The sequence below is a fragment of the Macaca thibetana genome, chromosome 1, assembly GCF_024542745.1.
Source record: "Macaca thibetana thibetana isolate TM-01 chromosome 1, ASM2454274v1, whole genome shotgun sequence".
Taxonomy (NCBI): Eukaryota; Metazoa; Chordata; class Mammalia; order Primates; family Cercopithecidae; genus Macaca; species Macaca thibetana.
In genome coordinates, this window is record NC_065578.1 from 83244610 (window position 1) to 83269770 (window position 25161).

The window sequence follows — 25161 nt, forward strand, 5'->3', positions numbered from 1 at the left end:
ACAAGCTCCTAGGTATGCTGGTCTACAGACCACACTTTGAGTAGCAAGGCTCTGGATGACCACAATGTTTATCATTATGCAGACACAATTTTTTTAACTTAAAGCCCTTCCTTAAAACATGTAAAAATTAGAAAATTATAACATGATTGAAAAAATCATGTAGGTGATTGTGAAATTATATATTAATGTCTAAAGGGTTCCATGAGTCTAAAAATAAAATAGGTTGGGAAATGCTGAACTTGAGCATCAATATCATCTGCAAACTTCTTAGAAATGCATATTCTCAGGCCCAACCCCAGAACTTCTGAATCAGAAATCTAGAGGTGAGGCCTATCAATTAACAAGCCCTCCAAGTGAATCTGATGCAGGCTAAAGCTCTGAAAATCACTGCACTAGAAGGCCAACAGCTGGTGACCAGGGCAGATCCTAGAAAGTGGGAGAACACCGCAGCTGGAGTCTATTCCCTCCTATTGGTCTTTTGAAGCAGAGCAGTGTGGGTGACTTAGAAATCACCTGGCCAAGTAATGACTGGAGGAGAAAGCATTTGTCCAGCAGGACTCTCACTTTTTTTTCATAATCTGCTTTGCAGAGCATCTAGAAAAGAAGAAATCTGCTACAAATGATCTCACTTGCTACTGCCAGCAGCCCTGGTAAGTGAGATGAAGTTTGCTAATCTAGAAAGACAGTTTACACACCTTGTTCGACCCCAAACCAGCTACCAATGCTCACTAACCAACACACTCATTTTGTAGAAACGCAACCCACCAAAATAATTAAACTTATGAGGATTAACAACAACCACAAAGATTAATAATACACCCTCTATGGAGAGTCAAAAAATTGTAGAGGGAAGGGAAAGGAGGAATGCAAATCAACATCAACAAGGGAGTGAAGACATTGCAATATACTCATACAATAAAAATATTATACATCAGAGATACATGCTGAATCACAAATGAAGATTTAAAACAGCTGATGAACACATAAGTATATCATTTACATAGTTTAAAATTATACAAAATAATATATATTTCTTATAAATTATGAAATAATTATGAAATAAGCATGTAAAGAAATACATAGGAAGGATAAACACCAAGTCTGATACCTCTTGAGAGGAAGGAGGATGCAATAGGCAGTTCTACGGAGAGTGAGCACCTGTGTTCTTATGCAAAGAATGTAATTCTTAACATAAAGAATAAATACACAATTATCATGGTTTAAGCATTTGAAATAAGAGGTAGAAATGAAATAACCACAATACTCTAGCTTGAATCATTGTGTGTCTCTTTTTAAGTATTGTAATATAAATCATACTGCTGAAACTTAGGTCTGATCCTGACTCATAAGCAATGTGAAGTAACTGAAGGACTCTAAGAGGAGTAATATAATCCAGATTTATTTTTGATAGATTACACTGGCAGTTATTGTGGGGGCACTAGTGGAGACCGAGAGTCTTAAGAGGATGTTACAAAAGTCCAAGAGAGAGATGATAAGAGCTTGATCACAGATAAAAGCAACAGACATAAGGAGAAAGAACACTGCTATTGCAGTATTAGCAGAATAGCAGCAGGACTTGGTGACTGATAAGGAAAATGTAATCCTGGATGATTTTGCAGATGTAGCTTAAAGAGTTGGGTAGAAGATGGCACAATTCATCAAGAGAAGGTTTGCAGACAGAAGAGCCAATTCGAGGGGTGAGATTATTTCAGCTTTGTATTTGCAATAAGGGTGGATGAAAATAAACAGAAAATAAGACAATAGAATTAGTGGAGATAAGACATAAGGGAATCCTCTACTTTTATAGGTAAAATGGTTTAAATTAAACACAAAAGTCCCTTCCAAAGCATAACTGCTCCTATTTCTGTCCTTTCTGCCAAGAAAGGACAATAGGTTTCAAAATGCACAGCTGCATGACTGGTATACAAATGACATCACCCAAACAACTCCCATAACAATAAAACATTGCCATCACTCATTGTGTGTACAAGTTGAAAGAGTATTTAGAGAAGCTACTTACTCCTTGAACATAGTAACTTTTGTCTCCCTTTCTCTGGCTGGGTCGATTACCCAAAGCTGGATCTGTCATGTTCTAGAACTGAAAGAACCATTTGATCAACTACTTCTAAAAACCTGATAGGAGCCAAATATGATATTACATAAGAATAAACACAAGAATTATTTATTCATTCTAGTAACAATTAATCTTGACCTTGAGTGACAGTAGCTCCCACTAATGTACTTAATACTTATTTATTTTTCAAATTGGCTGTATTCACAGAGCCTGGAACATAGGAGTTAAACTGCTGAGCTACCATATCAGGGAAATACAGTTCTCTAGAAGATTTTTTGAATTTAAAATAATAAAATTTAAACTGTGCTAATTTCTAACACAGTTAGAAATCAGACAAATTTGTCACAGTTTTCAAATCCCTCTAAATTAAATTTAATACCATAAAAATTAAGCCATGGTCCAAGAATTATGCAAAGTTGGGAAAAGCCATACGGAAAAAGGTAAATGTATAGTATGTGTAATTAGAGCAACCACACAAAATGTCTACTAAACTCTGAGGCCTGTCTCGTCTTTGGAATTTAGCCTATTGTGACATGAAAAAGCAGGGACTGATAAATGGGTAATGATAACACAGCATACCTTCAAGGCATTTTCTCTTATTAATATTTGTATTTCCAGTACCTAGGATAATGAAAAAGCAGAAAAGCTCACTCAATAAATGGTGAAATGAATAAAGTTCAAAGCAAATAACAGCTATAACTCGGTTATTAAAGTAACAGAAGACAAGGTTATTTCATAATGTATTCATCAAGCACTTAAGTAGGGTCAAAAGCCCCTTTGGGTATATTTCTCCTACAACATAATATTTCAGTTTTAAATAGTTCTCCAGTAGCCTTAAAAAAAAGTCTTACTTGTTCCCTATGAATAATATGTGATGTAATCAGTTAACTTTTGCATATCTCATTCACTTTTGTCAATCCATTTACCTCTCCCATTTCCTGACCCTGCAAAGAACTATACCAAACCAAATAGAGTTGAACTTCATATCCTCAAAACACCCAACCTGTGCCTGACTACACAAAGACTTCTCTTGTTCTGAGCTGTGGAGTTGAAACTTAGGGTCCGTTAGACTTGTCTCCTGATATTTCAGTAACTTTGATCACAAGGTTTAAAAGAGAGGGACTAGGGGAAGCAGAGAATTTCTAAAACAGCCAGTTCATTCTTTGCCAAAAAATGCACAATAGATATCAAAATGTGCAGCTGCTTAGTTGGTGAACAACTGACATCACCCGAATGTCATTTGATGCCAGCATTTATAGTTTTTAGTGTCCAAAACTTAACTCTTTAACTTCCCCTGAAAACCTGATATTCCTCTTATGTTCCATATCTTGGTAAAGGGTATCACTACATAGCCAAACATCAAAGAGATAGATACATCAGAATCATCTTTAACTTTTCCTTGGACCTCTTACTTTGATACTTATTCAATGCACAGCTTATTGCTTATTTTATGGTTTGTATTAGTTTACTATTTATATTTCCATCTACTTTTGTGTCTTAAATCTTAAACATATAAAATTCATTGAATTCTTAAATAAACCTCCTATGGCATCCACATTAGTTAATAATTTAACAAGTAATGAACACAACTAGCTCCTTACCTAACAGCCATTCACTAGTTCTTCCTTACTAATAAAACACCTATTCCATTGTTATTATTAGGGGTAGCATTGTGCCTAACTAAAAACTACATTTCACAGACTTCCTTACAAGTATACATGACCTGGCCAATGAAGTGGAAGTGGAAGTTGTTGAGCAGGACTTCCCAGTAAAACACCTCTAAAGGGAAGTAGACAATCAGTGGACATTCATTTGCTTCTCTTCCTTCCAACCTGGAATGCAAATGTGATGGCAGGAGTTGCAGCAATCCAATGTGACATTGGTTATGCTCCATCAGTCCTGGACCACCTATCTCCAGAGAAAGTAAACCTCCATCTTGTTTAAGCCAATGTTATTTGAAATTTCTGTTACCAACAGCTAAATTCATCTCCTAATGGACAACGCTACTCTAATAAAAATTATTATTTTGTTTTCTAAAAAACATACATAGCCTAAACACCAAGTCAATGGCACAGTGACTTTGGACATTTATCATTTTTGTCATAGACTGCTTTTACCTATTTTCTTGTAACCACGATCTGAATTTCCTCTAGTGAATCACTACTTCCTCATTCTCAAAGCATATGCTTTGGGTGGAGCTGATGCCAATCCCAGCCCCAAGGATGCATACATGACTTAGGACTAAACAATCATGGGATCCCATCCTCTTGACCATTGAATTGGTTCAGAGATGAATACAGGATCCAACTAATACCAGTGAGAATCAGGCCCAGTACTCATTTTCAGAATCTGGAAGAAGACAGGTTCTTTTGTGAGCTGTGTTTGAACCTGAGAGGATGCACTACCTGCAGTTGCTGGTCCCCATCCTGCCTCTACACAACCTGTGGATGAAGTCAACGTGAAGGAGGCAGAGCAAAAAGAGAGAGGGATAACAGATTCCTAAACTTTTCAGTAATACAAACTGAAAAAAAAAAAAAAAAAAATCATGTTTTCTGCTTAAACCAGGTTCCTATCCAAAACAAATAAGGAACTTAGATTCCATTTTTTATTTTAAAATAAAGAAAATTACTTCAAAATGTCCTTGCATAAAATGCCACAACTCACGTGAAATAAGAGATTTCCTTGCATGTTTCCTCCATGAGACAACTGACTGCTAGGTAGCAGTTTTTAAAGTGTCTTTTAATATACATATTCTCCAACCTCAAACACACAGCTTGGAGCACAGGAACTAAACTGCTGAGCTATCATATCGGGGGAATACAGTTCTCTAGAAGGTTTTTTAATTTAAAATAGTAAAATTGCAATTGTACTAATTTCTACAATCAGGCAGAATTTGTCACAGTTTTCAAATCCCACTAAATTAAATTAAATCCCAGAAAAAATAAGCTATGTTACAAGAATCATGCAAGTTTAGAAAATCCATATGGAAAAAAGCAAATGTACGGGCCTAGTACATAAAATGTTCTGTATACCTTCCCTCAGTTGTGTGTATAACCAAAGATTTTAAGGAGGGAAGGAATAATAAGGCTATTTTGGTTTTAGATTATTAAACTAGCTGCAAAGTTAATTCATGAAATCACCTTTGGAAAGAAACAAAATACCAACAGACTTTACCTGAAGGCCCTCTCCAAAGAAAACTAATTAAATTCAACTGTATTTTAATACGTTTAGCTCATTTTAAAATAAGAATCTTTTCCAAACCCCACTCCAAATCTTTAAAAACAGTGTATCTATCTGGCACCACAATCTTTGCCATGAAACCACTCCTTTTATAGAAATGCAGAGGAAAAGAACTATTTTTGTCCTTCATTCTAACAAACAATCATGGAATGCAGAATAGAATTGGTGCCTGAAATTAACCAGTGCACAATAATATAATCTCTGTAGATACTCTCAAATGTGCGAATTTGTTTTTTCACTCATTCTTTCTTCTCTTGACCTATACCTTCCCTTCTCACACAGTAAACACTGTAGAAATGTTATCACCAATCTGTTTAAACTTTAACTATTGTTTCATTATTTTATTCTATATCTTGTTAAGGCAGTAAACGTGTTTTTAATACTCATCATCTTATTGGGTGTTCTAGCAAGTAAAAAAAAGTATGTCGCCTGGCTTCAACACACACATTTTTCTTTCAGAGAAGTTCAGAACTTTTCTTTCAGAGAAGTTCAGAGCTTTGCAGCTTTCAGAGATTCACAGCTCCAAAACTACCTGAAATCTAATAATTCAACTAAAACATGCTGACAGTGATCATATCAATGATAGATACATTCAAGAATGACAGTTGACCCTAGGTATTGATAAAATTATACATGTAGCCATATACCCACAGCGTGCATCTCAGTTTTATAAACTGAATATTATACTAAATCAACAAAGCTGATTTTCAGTTGTGCCTCATGGGATTTGAATTTACTGTTTTTTAATCCTACCTAGTATTCAAAAGTATCCATATATACAAGTCTTACTAGAAAAAAAAAGTGCATTCTTTAGAACAATCTTAATCAACAGACCACAAAATTCTATTTCTGCCTTGAACTGGCTTTGGTGAGCATGCCACGCTGCTGGAACTTATAGATTATTTTGAAACAGGTTCATCTATCTCTCCCCAGTCAATCTATTTTTTTAAAATAGACTTGCTTATATTAAGAACATTAAAAAGATGAATCTTACAACAATATTGGTATGGTTTGGTTCTGTGTTCCCACCCCAAATCTCATCTCAATTTTTTTTATTATTATACTTTATGTTCTAGGGTACATGTGCACAACACGCAGGCTTCTTACATATGTACACATGTGCCATGTTGGTGTGCTGCACCCATTAACTCATCATTTATATTAGGTATATCTCCTAATGCTATCCCTCCCACCTACCCCCACCCCACAACAGGCCCTAGTGTGTGATGTTCCCCTTCCTGTGTCGAAGTGTTCTCATTGTTCAGTTCCCAGCTATCAGTGAGAACATGCAGTGTTTGCTTTTCTGTTCTTGCAATAGTTTGCTGAGAATGATGGTTTCCAGCTGCATCCATGTCCCTACCAAGGACATGAACTCATTCTTTTTTATGGCTGCATAGTATTCCATGGTGTGTATGTGCCACATTTTCTTAATCCAGTCTGTCATTGATGGACATTTGGATAGGTAATACCATTCAGGACATAGGCATGGGCAAGGACTGCATGTCTAACAAACCAAATACAATGGCAACAAAAGCTAAAATTGACAAATGGGATCTAATTAAACTAAAGAGCTTCTGCACAGCAAAAGAAACTATCATCAGAGTGAACAGGCAACCTACAGAATGGGAGAAAATTTTTGCAATCTACTCATCTGACAAAGGGCTAATATCCAGAACCTACAAAGAACTCAAACAAATTTACAAGAAAAAAACAACCCCATCAAAAAGTGGGCAAAGGAAATGAACAGACACTTCTCAAAAGGAGACATTTATGCAGCCAACAGACACATGAAAAAAATGCTCATCATCACTCACCATCAGAAAAATGCAAATCAAAACCACAATGAGATACCATCTCACACCAGTTACAATGGCAATCATTAAGAAGTCAGGAAACAACAGGTGCTGGAGAGGATGTGGAGAAATAGGAACACTTTTACACTGTTGGTGGGACTGTAAACTAGTTCAACCATTGTGGAAGACAGTGTCGCGATTCCTCAAGGATCTAGAACTAGAAATACCATTTGACCCAGCCATCCCATCCAACCCTTTGGTATATACCCAAAGGATTATAAATCACGCTGCTATAAAGACACATGCACACGTATGTTTATTGCAGCACTATTCACAATAGCAAAGACTTGGAATCATCTCAAATTTTGATCCCCATAATCCCCAAGTGTCAAGGGAGGGACCTGGTGGGAGGTGACTGTATCACGGGGGCAGTTTCTCCACACTGTTCTTGTGATAGTGAGTGAGTTCTCATGAAATCTGATGGTTTTATAAGTGTTTAAAGTTCCTCCTTTGTTCTTCTGTCTCTTCTGCCGCCTTGCAAAGAAGGTGCCTGCTTCCCTTTCCACCATGATTGCAAGTTTCCCGAGGCCTCCCGAGCCATGCAGAACTGTGAGTCAGTTAAACCTCCTTTGTTTATAAATTACTCAGTCTTGGGTAGGATCCTTATAGCAGTGTGAAAATAGGCTAAAACTTGGTATTATAATACTTGGTATGCAATTTTAAATGCTCTCCCTAAATACAGTATTGTTTTTTGCTTTAAGGGATTATTTAAATATTTCATTTGAATATCTTCTTTAAATAACTAAAATATAAGCTTCTTGAAGGGAATACACAGTGTATACATTCTGCATTCTCTACAGCGCAGGCATTGTGCTCTGCATTTTTAAGTCCCCAATTATTATTTATTTAAATAATTAAATATTTCAAACTCTTCTTTCTCCTCAGTAGATCTGACTTCTACATTTTGACCACATCCCCAAAGATCTTAGAGTCTGACAACTGAAACTTTCCACCTGCTATTAAGTAGGTACTAATTGGTGAGAATGCTAAGATCATTTAGGAAGCTCAAAATGATGTCTATGGCAAATCAAGATTTGCTATCACATGATTAAGATTATGAATAAAGGTAAATTCATTGTGATGATTAATGTTATGTGTCAACTTGGCTAGGCCACAGTACTCAGATATTTGTTCAAATACCAGTCTGGATGTTGCTTTGAAGATACTTTGTAGATGAAATTAACATTTAAATCAGTAAACTTTGACAAAAGCAGATGAGTCTCCATAAATAATGTGGGTAGGATTATTATCTCATCCAATCTGTTAAGAGAAAGCAGACTGAAGTCCCCCCAAAAAAGAGAGAATTCTGCCTCACACTGTCTTTTGGCTCAAGCTGCAACATCAGCTCTTCCTTGGGCCTCTAGGCTGCTAGACTACTCTGCAGATTTTTAACTTGCCAGCCTCTACAATTGCATGAGCCAATTCCTCTCTGCCACCCTCCTCCCTCCCTCTGTCTCTCTCTGTCTGTCTTCCCCCAACCCCTCTCCATCTATATAATTGATTCTGTTTCTATGAATAACCCCGACTAATACATTCATTATTCCATAGGATCAGCTACATTTCATGAAACTACAAACCTGATTAAAATACTCTATGAGGCAAGAAGGTTCTGGAGAAAATGATAAACCAACCTAAATATAACCACAGCCTAAACTAAGGATGCCAGATCATTATGAAAAGAAGGAAATGGATAAAGACAGTTGTATAAAGAATAATTTACAGTATTTATCTCTAGAATTAAGGAAATGGGTAGAAAATAGAGATTGTCTATAATCACCATCATACTTCTTTGGTTCCATCCCCACTGGTTTTTTTTTTAACATTTAAAAACCTCTAAAATTGTGATTATCTTATAATCACTGTCTAGTGGTTAGTCCTGACACCATTATCACTGCTGTACATACACATCAAAATTGGCAGAATCCACGTCAGAAGCTGAAAGAAAAACCCAGAAAACAGTGAACCACTCTTTTAAGAAATGTGGCATCAACTCTCAATGGCCAGAGAATGATGTTGTGTAGAAAAACATAGATAATGAGGGCTGAATCAAGAAGAGGTTCAGAGGAGTCTGTGTTCTAATGTGAAGAAGTTTACAGAATGTCTCAATGAATTTATTTTACTTAAATTTTCCCTCTTTTGTATGGATAAAAGTGATGCAATATTTTTATACTACCTTTAAAGGGTTCTTTCAACATGTATAAAATAAAATTGTACTATTAAGAAAGCACTGTTGCATAGTTGAATTTGCAGAGGTTTTTTTTTTAAGTAAATAAAATAATAGTGTGTCCTATAACAAATAGGATCTTAGATGTGATTTTTAAATGCTTTTTTAAAGCAGTTAATTGGCTATCAAAATTTCTACAGTACAAGATAATTTCTAAAGAAAACAACAACCACCTTTTGCCAACTATGCCAACGGTTCTCAAACTTGAATGTGCACCAGAATCTCCTGGAGAGTATCACTAGATCCCATCCCCGACTTCTGGTTCAAGGCAGCACAATTCATTCAGACCTCATCTTTGGTCAGGGCTGAGAATCTTCATGTGCTTAGACTGGGAAGGATTAGCTCAGGGGGGAAAGCGCTGAACCTGCAGGAGGAGGACACAGTGTCTGCAGCTGCACTATGGTAGGGGATGCAGTGACTGACTCAGGAATGAGCTATTTCCAAATCCAGTTCTAACATCAACAATCTGCATGGTAACTGCACAACGCACTAAGGTTCCCAATTATTAACCTGAAAAAAGAGAAAGTGGAACTAAGACCCCTTTTCACTCTAATATTCTAAAATCTTTGGCCACAGAAAAATAGCATAATTTAGTTGTTCATATTCTACATAGGTTTTCTAACTCAAGCCTTCACTCAAAATATAACTTTTAACATTCCAGTTAAAACTGGATCCAAAATGGCAAAATTTCCAGAACGCTGGAATGAGGAGTTCAGCAACTCTTCTCAAAAAACAATGACAAAACAGAAAAAAAAAAAAAAAAAAGTGAAGAATAATCATTTCATGACCCTGGAAAATGACCAAAGGCATACAAGAAAGGAAGACACTTTTATTCAGGAAAAACTATTGAACCTAGGGTAAGAACAGTCTGGATGGCATTTTAACCTGGAGCCGTTCCCACACATCACCACCCTCCAGCTCCATTGGTGCAGTAGTTCTACCAGAGCTGGCAAGGTATGAAAACCAGCAACTTTGCTGTGGGAGGAGACTGACTTAATTTGGAGCAAAGTGTGAAAAGGACCATACCCATGGGCTTATACAAAACAGTAACAAACTCAGTGGCAAATAACAGTGGATGGCCAATACCACATCTGCCTGTTGTTGTGATACTGGGCCATATTATTATTGGACAAAAAAAATGGAGCCATGAGTACCAGCCCTCCATCTCACCTAATCCCAAAATGAGGTTGCCTGCCATCTTTTCTGCTCTTCTTATTCATAACCTCAATTACTGACCCACCAAGAAGATAAGAACTGCACCATGGGAAACAAAGGCAAACAGATTATATCTAAATTCATGTTTTGAGTAGAGACATTACTTTGACTAACTAGAAGTATATTTACCTTCTGATTCTCACTTGGGTTCTAGTTAGATGAAACTAAAACAGCTAAATTCCAAGCTGAAGAGGTTTAATTACAAAGAATAGTAGAAAAAAATGTGTTGGAAGACTCAAAGTCACCTAGGATACTGGCCTGGAAAACTGTCATTTCTCTTGGTCTCTTTTAACGTTGAGACTAGGAAACTGAGGTATCTTTCTCAACTCATGAGTTCCTCATTATTTTCCTACATGGAGCCCTCATCTTACACTGTCAAGGAAAAATGAGAAGCTGACTTCATGACCTAAATCTATATTATTGTCAAAGAGAATTTTCCTTCACCAAAGGTGGTGGTAAGATGTAAGGATATCAATAATAAGCATTAAAGTTGTTTAGAGAAGCCTCCCTGTCCTTTATTTAACTTTATTATCTTTTATTTAAAAGTTTTGACAATTTAATCTTAATGACAAGAATAAGGAGTTAAAGATAAATATATTTATTTCAATATAAAATTGAAATTTCAGGCCGGGCGCGGTGGCTCAAGCCTGTAATCCCAGCACTTTGGGAGGCCGAGACGGGTGGATCACGAGGTCAGATCGAGACCATCCTGGCTAACATGGTGAAACCCCGTCTCTACTAAAAAATACAAAAAACTAGCCGGGCGAGGTGGCGGGCGCCTGTAGTCCCAGCTACTCCGGAGGCTGAGGCAGGAGACTGGCGGAAACCCGGGAGGCGGAGCTTGCAGTGAGCTGAGATCTGGCCACTGCACTCCAGCCCGGGCTAGAGAGCAAGACTCCGTCTCAAAAAAAAAAAAAAAAATTGAAATTTCAATAAATATAATTTAAATAAATAAATATATATATATTGAATTTGCTTTAATTTCAATATAAAATTGAAATAAATTCCATGTTCTCAGAATGAGAACATTCTTACTTATCAAAGTGGGAAATAAGAAAAATATACACAAAAATGTAATTTTCTCTTGAATACAGAAATGTCTTCTGAACATAGTAGGTACTTCATAAGTATTTCCTAAATGAGATTAATAGTTTTAAATAATAGTTGCAAAAAACTATTCAATTTTATTTACAGTTATTTTCTCAAACATAGATATTACTAGCAATGTGTCAAGAACACCATTTGATGATATTCAATGTCAGTATTTTGTGGTTACATTACTTTTCTCAAGTTTACTTTTGAATGCAGGTACACTAGAATAGTGTGGACAACGGTAAGTTTCTCAGTTTACTCTCTCAATTACATTGATTCAAATCAGTGTTACATTATTAAACTTAAAATGTTATTTACAACTAATATCTCATATATCACAAAATTAAATATCACTTTTGTATATATAAATCATCACTTTAAGAAGAACTCACTGACTTTAGTATTATTAAATTACAAAACTGAAAATAAATCACTCAAGTCAAACTCAAAGCAATTTATTAATCTACTTCTTTGAAGGTGGCCTATAATGTTTGTCTCTCTAGACCATCGCTAAAGGGGAACACTCTGGAAAACAACTAGAAAGTATAGCAAAATCTTAAATTATACAAAGTGTTTACGCTCTTGATTTGGTCATTCCACTTAGGAATCAATCCTGATAAAATTGTCTAAAATGTTGAAGCATATTTGTGAAGAAGAATGTATGTCAAGCCATTATTAATAATACCTGTAACTGAAAACAACCTAAATGTATCCAATAATTACATAAATTATGACATAGCCAAACAATGGATAATTAAATGGTCATTAAAATTGAAAATGAAGAGCTTTCACTGATATGGGAAGATGTAATTATTTGAACAAGGATAAGAATGATCCATAATAAATGAAATGATATGTATTTTACTATGAATGAATGAATGATAAAGTTGAAGATTTGCTCTAATTTACTAAGCCTAAACAAATATGCCTAAATTGGGATATTATATTCACTGTCTACCTGCTTCACATGTCACAATTTGTTTTTTGAAAATTCAGGATATTGTAAAGCAATGATGAAAAGAATCAATTATGAATCATACACCATGATAAATTTTATTATACATTTTGTGTATATTTTAGTACTTAGAATATTTGCTAAACTACCTCTGAGGTTAATACTTCTAGAGTATATCAACTAACTGATTCCAGATTCCAGGAATTCAAGCCAAGACTGAGATCATTATGTGAAAATAGCTAGCAGTGAAGTTACAGTACAGGTTATATTTGTATGAGGTGCTATTCACACCCAAATGAGAGAAAATTAGGAACATACAGTACATACTGAATTCATTTAAAATATTTTCCCTTTAGAAATGAACGGAAAGAAAGCCCACAGACAAAATCCTAGAATATTTTTTTCCTAATCAGTGTGGAAGCAGTTGGTTTTTCAAGTTCTGATTTCAATTTGGACATGTCAGGTTTGAGATATCACCAGCATGTCCAAGCAGAAAGTCCAAGAAGTACTTGAAAATCAAAAGATAATTGCTAATTGAGGAAATAAGATGTAGTTTTTCTTCTGTCTACCTTTTAATTGAGGGTGTTATCCAAGAGGTCTGTCTTAGTTTGAGGTCCCCAGAAATAAACCTTGATATGAGTATTCAAATAAAAGTAGTTTATTTTGGGAAGTGCTGGAAATACTGGTAGGGAAGCAGGGAAGCAAAACAGAGTAGGAAAAGCAGCCAATAAAGGGTGTATGATAATGACAGCTTCATGGTGGGTGGCAAGAGCTTAATCCCCTAGGAAAGTCAGGAAACCAGTGTAAAACACACAGCTTCAGAGTTAACCCAACCAGGGTCAACCAGCAGTTGAAGGCTGCTGTGGGCGTCAGGGTGAGTATTAACTTCAAGGCAAATTCCTGCTCTTCTGGAAGGGGGAAGGGAGTGCAGGGAGGAAGCCTGGAAAAGCAAAGACCTGCAGACTCAAGGCTCCCAGAAAAGCCTTCAAGCAAAGAAATGCAGATACTGACATACCATTGGAAATACAGCAAAATGAAGTAATATACAAGGGATATGGGCAGGACATTGAAGGCATCTACTCAACACTTATCCCTAAATCATATTATTTGTGCCCAAGACTTCAACTATCATTTACCTGATGATGGACCCATTGAGATGTGGCCTTTAAATTCAACCAACACACCCTGCCACACTCCAACTATTATATAAACACATATTAAGTATTAGCACTGATTCTCAGCAAGGCCTGGGATCTAGTTTCTATGTGGAGGATTTAGGAATTACAACCCGTTTGGTGGATGTAATTAAATGCCTTGATATGGCACAGCAAGTACACTATAGTTGATTATATTGTTCACTTGTTGTACTTGCATAGTAGGTATTCCATATTTACTTAGTTTTTTTGGAGTGATTTTGATAGAGTTGTTGGTGAATGCTCCATACATGGTTCGGATCTCCAGGATGCTGCTCAGTTTCCTATTGCTGGAATCTTTCACTCACTGTTAACTCTACTGCACTTGCTGGAGTTTGCTAGGCTCTTGGTTCTGTACTCTATCATTGATCACTTTTGAACCCAGTAGTTTTGCAGGCCATTCAGACTTACCTTCTAGTTCTTGGCACATAATTCTTGGTTCTCCTTGCTTCTAACGTTTTGATGCCTCTGTTATCCCTAGAAATAAACTCCCCACTTCAGTCTGCCTGTCCTGTAAAAACAGTCCTAGCCATCTTAATAATAGAATGTCAGATAAAGAAGAATATTGGGAAGAAGGGATTTAGATCATCTATCTCCAGTTCCTAACTATTTTCAGAGCCTAGGGTCAAATATTTTTCATATTGATTTATTTAAATACTTAATTTTTAAGAGCGGTTTTAAATTCACAGAAAAATTAAGAGGAAGGTACAGAGATTTCCTCTGTACCCTTCCCTGTCACACACACATATACCCTCCCCCATTATCAACATCCACCACCAGAGTGATACATTTTTAACAACTGACAAACCTACACTGATATATCATAATTACTGATATAGTTTACACAGGGTTTACATTAGGGTTCACTCAGTGTTGTACATTCTGTGGGTTTGGACCAATGTATCCATCATTATAATATAACAAAAGATTATTTTCAGTGCCTTAAAAATTCTTTGTGCTCTGTCTGTTCATCCCTCCCAATTCCCTCCCAACCCCTGGCAACCACTGATCTTTTTCCTATCTCCACAGTTTTGTCTTTTCTAGAATGTCATACGGTTGGAATCATACAATATGTAGCCTTATCAGATTGCTTTCTTTCACATAGTAATATGCATTTAAGGTTCCATGTCTTTCTATGACTTAATAGCTCATTTCTTTTCAGTGCTGGATAATATTCCGTTGTCTGGATATATCCATTCATCTGCTGACGTACATCTTGGTTGCTTCCACGTTTTGGCAATTATGAAGAAAGCTGCTATAAACATCCATATGCAGGTTTGGGGTAGACATAAGTTTTCGACTCCTCTGGGTAAATACCAAGGAATGTGATAGCTCGATCACATGGTACAAACTGCTAAACTGTCTTCCAAAGTATCTGTGCCATTTTGCATTCCTGCCAGCACTGAATGAGAGCTCTTCTTTCTCCATATCCTCATCAGTACTTTGTGCTGTGAGTGTTTTGGATTTTGGCCATTCCAAGAGGTACATAGTGGCATCTCATTCTTGTTTTAACTTTCATTTCCCTAATGACATAGATGTGGAGCTCTTTTTATATGCTTATTGCCATTTCTATATATCTTCTTTAGTGAGATGTCTGTTAAGGTCTTTGGCCCATTGTTTGAGTTGTTTGTTTCTTACTGTTGAGTTTTAAGAGTTCTTTGTACATTCTGGATAATAGTCCTTTGTCAGATGTGTCTTTTGCAAATATTTTCTCCCAGTATATGGCTTGTCTTCTCATTCTCTTGACATTGTTTTTCACAGAATGTAAGCTTTTAATTTTAATGAAGTCCAGCTTATAAATTATTTCTTTCATGGATCATGCTTTGGTGTTATAGTTAAAAAGTTATTGCCATACCCACGATCATCTAAGTTTTCTCCTACATTATTTTCCAGGAGTTTTATCCTTTTGCATTGTACATTTAGCTCTATAGTCTGTTTTGAGTTAATTTTTGTGAAGTGTGTAAAGTCTGTGTATAAATTCATCTTTTTGCATGTGATGTCTAGTTGTTCCAGCATGATTTGTTGAAAAGATATGTTTACTCCATTGTATTGCCTTTGCATCACTGTCAAAGATCAGTTCACTATATTTATGTAGTTCTATTTCCAAGCTCTCTGTTTTGTCCTGTTGATCTATTTGTCTATTCTTTTGCCAATACCATACTGTTTTGATTGTTGTAGTTTATAGTAAGTCTTAAAGTTGGGTAGTGTCAGTCCTCCAACTTTGTTCTTCTCCTTCAATATTGTGTTGGCTCTTCTGGATCTCTTGCCTTTCCATAAAAATTTTAGAATCAGTTTGTCAATATCCACAAAATAAATTGCTGAAATTTTGGAAATGCAATGAATCCATAGATCAAGTTGAGAATAATGGAGATCTTGACAACGTTGAGCCTTCCTATAATTGAACTTGGAATATATCTCCATTTATTTAGTTCTTCTTTGATTTTGTTCATCAGAGTTTTTGTAGTTTTCCTCATATAGATCTTGTACATATTCTGCATGACTTCGTTTATACGAGGTTAAAAAGCAGGCAAGACTAAATCTAAAGTTACAGAAGTTCGAATAAAGGTTACCTCTGGACAGGATAAGGGGTAATGATTTGGGAAGAGTCATGAGGAAGCCTCCTGGAAATGTTCTCTATCTTGACCTGGGTTATGCTTATACAAGCGGGTGCCTACGTAAAAATGCATTAGGCTGGATCCTGAAGATTTCTGCAGTTCACTCTACATGTTTTACCTCAAATTTTTGTACTAACTCATTTACATTTAAGAGCGCAGGCATCCTACAAATGTTTTAATAACTGAATAGGTCACAAAAGAAAAAACACAAAAGAAAAAGTAAATCAACAGGCATTTCACCTAAACAAAGCTGATGTAGCTGATGTAGCAATTTATAAATCCATATCATGGACATGGGAAAAATGTTATTTGAATGTATACTAAGTATTAGGAACACATATATCTATGAAAAAAAATGAATGCTTTTTCATTGCCATTATAGAAGCTGTCATTGAAAACTAGGAAGCAAACCAAAGACTACAACAAAATTAGTAAATTCTTATTTAAGTACAAAGAAAATGAATAGGTTATATATTAAAATAAATCATTCTTTTAATTGTTCTTTTTAAAGTCATTATTATGAAAAAATCATTGGAAAATAATCACAATAAATAAATTTTCTAAGACCAAAATCCAAAAGAATAATTAACAAAAAGTATACCAGCAGACTACTAAAAGTATCTACTTAATACAATGAAAAATATGGATCTTGTTAATAAACATATAAGTTATTGTCTTCATGCCATTAAGCCTAACAGATTTGGGTGTCAAGTGAATTATAATATGGCAGATGCTATTTGTTGGTTAATGTTCACTTTTTGGTACTATATAGAAAACATTTTAGACATTATCTACTACATCAATATATCTCTGCTAAAATTAGTACTGTTACATGTTTTTATCTTTGTCAAATAGACCTATTTATCTTTGAAGTATTTATCTTTGTCAAATTGACCTATTATATCTACCCATAACTTATTATCTAAGGTTTAAATTTTCAATCTAAAAATTTTTTTAAGTTTTTCAGTCTCTATTCTGGAAGCCAATTCCATAATTCACTGAAATAATTACATATGTAACTTAGCTCCTGATGATAAAAAAATAACCATTTTCCTCTCTAATGAGCAGCGCTCTCTCTTTTTATCTCAGCCATATGCTAATTCATTACTTGACAGAATAACAAGGTACACATTTTCTACATGATATGAAAAGTACTCTGCACAGTGCCTATTACATAGTGAGCATTATAAAAATGCTAGCTATACATGAGTTGATATTTATTCAAGGGGACAAGACATGTATCAAATATCTACCATGTTACATACATTGCACTATAGGCTTTACAACCAGGCATTTCAATACAGACTGCACAAAAGGAGCTTTAAGAAATACTGATACCTGGCTCCCAGCCCCAGACTTTCTAAGCTAATGGGTCTGGATTTGTTAAAGCTCCTCAAGTGATTTAAATTTGCAGTCAAGTTTGAAACCCACTGTTTAAACAGATGTGTTATTTCATTTAGTCCTCACAGGTTGCTTTATTAGTTCCATTTTACAGATGAGAAAACTGAGACTCAAAGGGGTTCGGTAACTTGTCAAAGACTTAGGCAGGTCTGTTGGATTCTCAAAACCTTTGTAAACAGATGTGTTATTTCATTTAGTCCTCACAGATTGCTTTATTAGTTCCATTTTACATATGAGAAAACTGAGACTCAAAGGGGTTCAGTAACTTGTCAAAGACTCAGGTCTGTTTGATTTTCAAAACCTTTGTGCCATAGCATGTCGCTTTTTGAACAGCAAATATGCCAGTCATCAGTCTGTTTCCAACCATCTTGAAACCCTGCTGAGGAAGAGCCAAATAGTTACTCTGCAAATCTGCATATTTCAAAGGGGACTCCCATATATTATAATGTTCTTTTTACTACAGATGTAGTAAAAATGTAGTATTCAATGTACTTTCTACTACAGATTTTTGTTTGTTTCCGTTTCATTTTTAAATACAGACCATAACCTATAGAAGATCATGAAATCAATTTGGTGAGTCTCAATAAGCATTTTATTTGAAATAACAATATAATACATGAATATATTACAGTGCCAGACTGCACAGCATGTAGTAAGAAATGTATTAACTCTAAGTACTGTGTCCTAAAATTTTGTCTGTGTGTGTGTGTGTGTGTGTGTGTGTGTGTCTGTGTGTGTGTATGCGTACTATGCCAAGAAGTAAACTGTATTTCTTACCATGGATTGCAACCAAAATAAGTCTGAGAGATATTCGAACTAGAGATAAAAATCACAAGATAAAAAGACAATCTAGAAATGTCATTCATTTTCTAACTTACATATACTTACCTGTGTTTTTATCTTATCTTGGAATGTCTTCCTTCTGTAGCCATCATCAACCCAGCCTAGATGTCCCCTCCCCTCCTTCTCTACAAGGTAGAATTAACTGTCCTTCAGTGTATTACCAATCTTATAAACTCATTAGATCATATATTTTAAAGTGTTTGCTTCAAATTTTTTATTGGAAAGGGTAGTGTCTCTCATTCTGAGCAATACAAACAAAACACAGAGTTTGATACAAAATGGAGTTTAGTTTTTTTCACTAGGTACAGCAGCTCTTCAGTATTCATGAAATGTTTGTGATACGAAATATAAATTATTAATAATGAACTGCATCTTTCCTCTTTTTAAATAATTGCAAATTCCCACTAGAGTTACTTTAAGAGCTGGGTGATCCATGCCTAGTCCCAACAATATTCTTCTCTGCAAAGATGACATCAAAGAAGAAGGATGACAAACTTTGAAAGTAGCTTTACTGGATTAGCCGATGTTGTTTTATACCAGCCTATTCTCTTACCCATTTCAATACTAAACAGACTATCCCATTTCCTGATTCCCTACTTGCTTTTAATTCCACAGACATTATTGAACACTGAAATAAAATACAGTAAATCAGTTGTGGCTTGCTTCCATTTCATGAATGGTAATGGAAAAAAAATTTTACAAAAATGTTAATCAAAAGGAAACAACCACTGATTCTCTCTTAACACTGACATAACTCCATCAAACTCTTTTTATTACCTATGTTCATCTATATAAAGTCATTTTTTGTGTCTTTCCCATTTCTTAACTTTATTGAAATACTGGGACTTTTGATTATTCAAAAAATATTTATTTAAAAATAAACAGTATATATACATATGTATATAGCTTTAATACCTTATATTGCTGATGAGGCAAAAGTTCTGTATTATCAGTGATCTGAATAATTAAGACATTTGATATCATCGACTGCATCTAGTAAATACTAGTTAGTATGTAAACAATACATAAATTTAAATAACACAGAACTAAAATTTACTTAGCATTAGAAGAAAGTAATTTCAAATTAGAGTAGGATAGAAATGAGAACTAAACTTTGGAGAATTCCAGAAAGCATATACACTGCTCCATAAAAATCTACTTTAGGAATCCAGGTGAAACAATTCTGCCAGTCTTTCTGGAAAGCTAACCTTCAAAATTTCTAGTTACAAGTTTATGCAATCTTAAAACGTGGAGGGAAAAAAAAATCACATACCATTTTTTTTGTTTCAAATTTTGGGCCTAAATCAAATGACTTTATGATGTTTTACTTTATGCAGCCTGACTTAACACTATGGGTCCAGTTATTAGAGTCAAAAGCCAGCCATGAGTTGACTGGCAGACATCTCTAATTCATCTCAGGAAGAGACGGCCTGCAGCATCCACAATTCTGATGATGTCCAAAGTAGGTAAAGAATTGGTCATATTCCAAGTATTTCCCCTTGGAACACAAACAGAAGGGCTAGAGGTGGAAAAAACTCGTAGCATGCTACTATTTAAATTTTAATTTAAATTTAGCTCTTTTTGGCCAGAAAAAGGGGTGTAGTGGGGGTAGTATAAAAGCAATAATTTGAAAAGTCATATTGTGACTGCAAGATCAGACAATGTAGGTATGGTTTTAGAATAAAACAGCATTTTCCTTATTTGTTTAATGTTATTAACAAGAGTTATGTGACTATTTCATCTAAATATTTAGTTTGTACTTTAGTATAATTCTCTCTGGGTAGCCTGTAACAAAACAATGAATTTCCTATTTTCCTCATTTTAGTCTATTAGGTTTTTTTAATAAGAATTTCTTTTAATTTTTAATTTTGGTGGGTACAAAGTAGATATACATATTTATGGGATAAAAATTAGGTTTTATGTATCATCTATCTCACCTACCAAATGTAAAACTAAACATCATAGAGTTAAAATAATAATTCATCCATTATGGAACCTGAGGCAGCTGCTTAAGTAGACCATCAGGATAAAACTGATGCAGACACCAGTCAGAAAGGGAGATTGAGTTACAAATGTGCCCCAGGGAATATATGAACTGATGAAGCTTTTCTTTCTCAGCTTCCCATCCTTTTTAGCTAGCTCATCACAAACAGACGAGAAATCACTAATTAGAGGAAACATCCTAACCAAGGGACCCTTAAGCAGAACCCTATCCAAAGCTCCAATGAGACAGATAAATTATAGCCTCTTTAAAAAAGAAAGCATTATTCATTTTAATCATCCTCTAGAATGGCATACTAGAGATTTTACATATTGAAAAGAACGATCTTTGTCAAACATCATAGTCATCTAGTTTTCCTCTGAGAAACTACAAATCTGAACCACAAAAGGATGATTTAAAATAGGTGGCAAAAATTATTAATATGTTAGTATCTTTATAACTGATTTTTATAACTCATTTATTAAAAATTAGTTTAAATCAGAATTATATCAGAAGCTTTTCAATAAAGGAAGAGGTACTTTGGCACATGGAAAAGGAGAAGTAAATGAGAATGACAGCAGAGCATATAGTTAAAACCCTGAAATTCTAGTCTAGCAATGACTAAAATGGAAATGTCTAACATAAAAGACATTTGACTGTTATTATCAAATTAGTCGCTTACAATTTCAAAATGCTTATGGAGCCTACGATAAATAAACTTGACTGAACTGATTCTTAATTCATTAATTCAACACATACTAAAAGTACCTAACGGCCTAAAAGGCTTATGACCATGACTCCTCCCATTGAATTAGTTTGGACAGGAAGGATCTAGGCCCTTCTCTTGTGAGCTCTCACAAGCAGAGAGGAGACCATGCTTAGCTTCAGCAGCCCACAAATGTAATCACCCAACATTACATAACCAGTTCACAAAGACCATGGAATTGCAGTAACGGAAGTTTAATTAACAGGAGGCCAGCCACACAGAAGACAGAGCTATCACTCAAATCAGTCTCTCCGAAGCCTCAGAGATAGGGTTTTTCAAGAATAGTTTAGTGGGCAAGGGGCTAGAGAATGGGGAATGTTGATAGGCTGGGGATGAAATCATAGGGGTGCGGAAAATGTTCCTTGTGTGCTGAGTCTGCTTCCGGGTGGAGGCCACAGGACCAGTTGAATCAGGAGTCGAGGGTCCAGGTCACCCAACAGTCAGAAATGCAGAAGTCTGAAACACATCTCAAAAGGCCAATCTTAGGTTCTACAATATGGATTTTAGAGAAATAATTGGGTAAGTCACAAATCTTATATCCAGATCAATGGCTGGTTGTTGTTTAACTACACCTACATTATAGCACAATGCAGGCCCCTCTCATAATCCTAACCTTGTGGTATTTATTAGTTTTAAAAAGGCAGTTTAATTTGGGAAAGAACTATTATCATCCTTGCTTTAAGGTTAAACTATAAACTAAATTCCATCCAAAATTAGCTTGGCCTACACCTAGGAATGACCAAAGACAGCTTGGAAGTTAGAAGCAAAACGGAGTCAACTGTGTCAGAGTTCTCTTACTGTCATAATTTTGCAAAGGGGCTTCACAAACACCACAGTGAATCTAAGTACTCTTGGGGTAATCCTGAGAAGGCTTTTAATGGTGTGAAAAATGTATGGGGCTTGCAGGACTTGCTTATGGCAAATTTTCAAGGGATTACCAATGAAAACAAAATCAACTCTAATAAAGACTCAAAAGACTTTTAAAAATCAAATACACATCATGTTCTTCTGATAGCTGACTTTAAAAGACCACTAAGGAATCAAGCCAATCTTCTGGAATGCTTCTGCAATTACTACAAATTAACACTTCTGTTCAACGAAAACATATATGCAGAGGCGAGGGCTTAATTTATCTTTTAATGAGTGAGAATTTACCAAATCCCAACAATTTTGTCTTCTCGTTCCCTTGACAGACTTCACTGATGGTTAAAAGAATATTCTAGAAGAAAAATTTTGGTCTGAAGAAAAAAAAAAATTACACTTCCCTCCAGTAAAAGTGGAGGTGGTAGTCTTGCCTATTATATTTGTGCATAAGACTGCTGGCTGAGATAGGCATTTGGAGCCACATTGAATGTGGCTAGAGCACAGAGGCACAATCATAGCTCACTTCCACCTTGAACTCCTGGGCTCAAGGGATCCTCCCACTTCAACCTCCCAAATAGCTGGGACTACAGGCGCACACCACCACCCCTGGCTAATTTTTAATTTTTTTTCTGTAGAACAGGATCTTGCCATCTTGGCCAGGCTTGTCCCTTTCAAGTGCTGAAAGAAAATAACTGTTAATCCCATTTCCTGTATCTGGCCAAACTATCATTCAGGAAAGAGGAGTGAAAAAAGACATTCTGGACAAAGGAAAACTAAGAAAATTTGATACTAACAGATGTCCCATGAAAGAATGGCTTCAGAAAACTCTCTTAACACAAAGAAAATGATAACAAAAGAAATCTGAGATCTTCAGAAAGGAAAGATAATAATAGAAACGGGAAAAATACAAGTACACATAACAGATTATCACTAACATGCAATTCGTTCATAATATTTTAGGGAAAAAAGCAACCTTCTGTTCTGGTACTCAAAGTATGTATAGGAAATACTTTAAACAATTATAATTAAAAAGAAGAGAGGGTAAAAGGACTGAAATGGAAGTAAAGTCTTCTATACTTAATTCAAAGTTGAAAAATGTAAGAAGTAGGCTATGATAAACAACATATGCATAAAGCAATACTAAGGGCAACCACTAAGAAAAATAGTAATAATACCTAGGCCAACCACTAAGAAAACTATACAAAGCTATATGTTTTAAAAACTTATAAAAACATCAAAATGCCACTCTAAAAAATATTCAAGTAATCCACAGAAAGGCAAGAAAAAGAAATAGAGAAATGAGAAAGAAAGGAAATAAAAAACAAGAGGAAAAAAGCAGACTTGATATATCAATAATTACTTCACACATAAATGTTACAGACACATCAACTAGAAGAGAGATTGGCACTGTAAATTTTAAAATGCAACCCAACTATATGACATCTATAAAAACTTCTTTTCACACATAATGACATGTGTAGACTGAAGGTAAAAATAAGGAAAAAGATGTATCACGCAAGTATTTATTTTTAAAAAGCAGAAGTGGCTATATCAATACCAGATAAAATAAATTTCAAAGCAAAAAAAAATCACTAGAGCCAAGGAGGGCTACTGCAAAATTATAAAAAGCTCAATCCACCAAGAAGATATAACAATAATAAATGTATATTTATTATACAAGAGGGCTTCAAAATACACAAGGCAAAAACTAATAGATCTGAAAAGTTTAAAAATCAACAAAGGTAGCTGGAGATTTCAATACCCCATTCTCAGAAATTAACAGAATTACTAAATTAAAAATCAGCAAGGATACAGGAAAACTAAGCAATACCATCAACTGTAGGCTATGATTGACATTAGACATTCTACTCAACAATTTCTCAAGTGCCCATAGAGCACTCACCAAGATGCACCATCTCACGGTTCATAAAACATGTCTTAGCATATTTAAAAGAATTTAAACCATACAAAGTATGTTATCTGGCTAAATTGAATTAAACTAGAAACCAATAACAGAAACAGCAGCAAAATCTTTCAAATGCCTGGAATTAAACAATACATTTCTAAATAGTCCATGAATCATATTTTTTTGAAACCACATAGAACTGAGTAAAAGTAAAAAGAAAACATAACAGAATCTGTCAAATGCAGCTAAAGCCCAGCTGAGAGGGAAATTTGACACCTAAATGCTTATATTAGAAAAGAGAAACACTCTCAAGTTAATAATCTAAGTTCCTATTTCAAGTAATCACATGAGGAAGAAAAAAAATCCATAGTAGACAGAAAAAATATATATAAATATAAGAAATAAATGAAATTGAAAACAGGAAAACAATAGGGGAAATAAATGAAACCAAAAAAACGAGTCTTCCGTAGCATTTCTATACACCAATATTGTTCTAGCTCATAGCCAAATCAGCAACACAATCCCATTTACGACAGCCACACACACAAATAAAATGAAATATGTACAAATATATCTAGCAAACGAACTGAAAGATCGCTAGAGGGAGAACTGTAAAACACTGCTGAAAGAAATCAGAGATAACACAAAAATGGAAAAATATTCCATGCCCATGGGTTGAAAGAATCAGAATCATTTAAATGGCCACACTGCCCAAAGCAACTTATAGATTCAATGCTATTCCTATCAAAATACCAATGTCATTTTTCACAGAAGTAGAAAAAACTATTTGAAAATTCATATAGAACCAAAAAAGAGCCCTGATAGCCCAAACAAACAATCCTAAGCAAAAAGGACAAAGCTGGAGGCATCACATTACCAGACTTCAAACTATACAAGGCTACAGTAAACAAAACAGCATGGTAATGGTAGAAAAACAAA

At 35.1% G+C, this 25161-nt stretch overlaps 1 protein-coding gene across 6 annotated transcripts in view; it reads right to left on the bottom strand.

The window, feature by feature from the left end:
• Nucleotides 1–25161, bottom strand: part of TTLL7 (tubulin tyrosine ligase like 7) — a 143656-nt gene that overhangs the window by 102517 nt on the left and 15978 nt on the right. The window contains exon 1 of one of the 6 annotated variants that reach the window (XM_050805772.1): nucleotides 2021–2364. The exons of the other annotated variants lie outside the window; for them this stretch is intronic. The gene's annotated coding sequence lies outside the window, so the exon portion shown is untranslated. Of the gene's footprint in view, nucleotides 1–2020; nucleotides 2365–25161 lie in introns of those variants that run through there. 6 annotated transcript variants of the gene reach the window in all.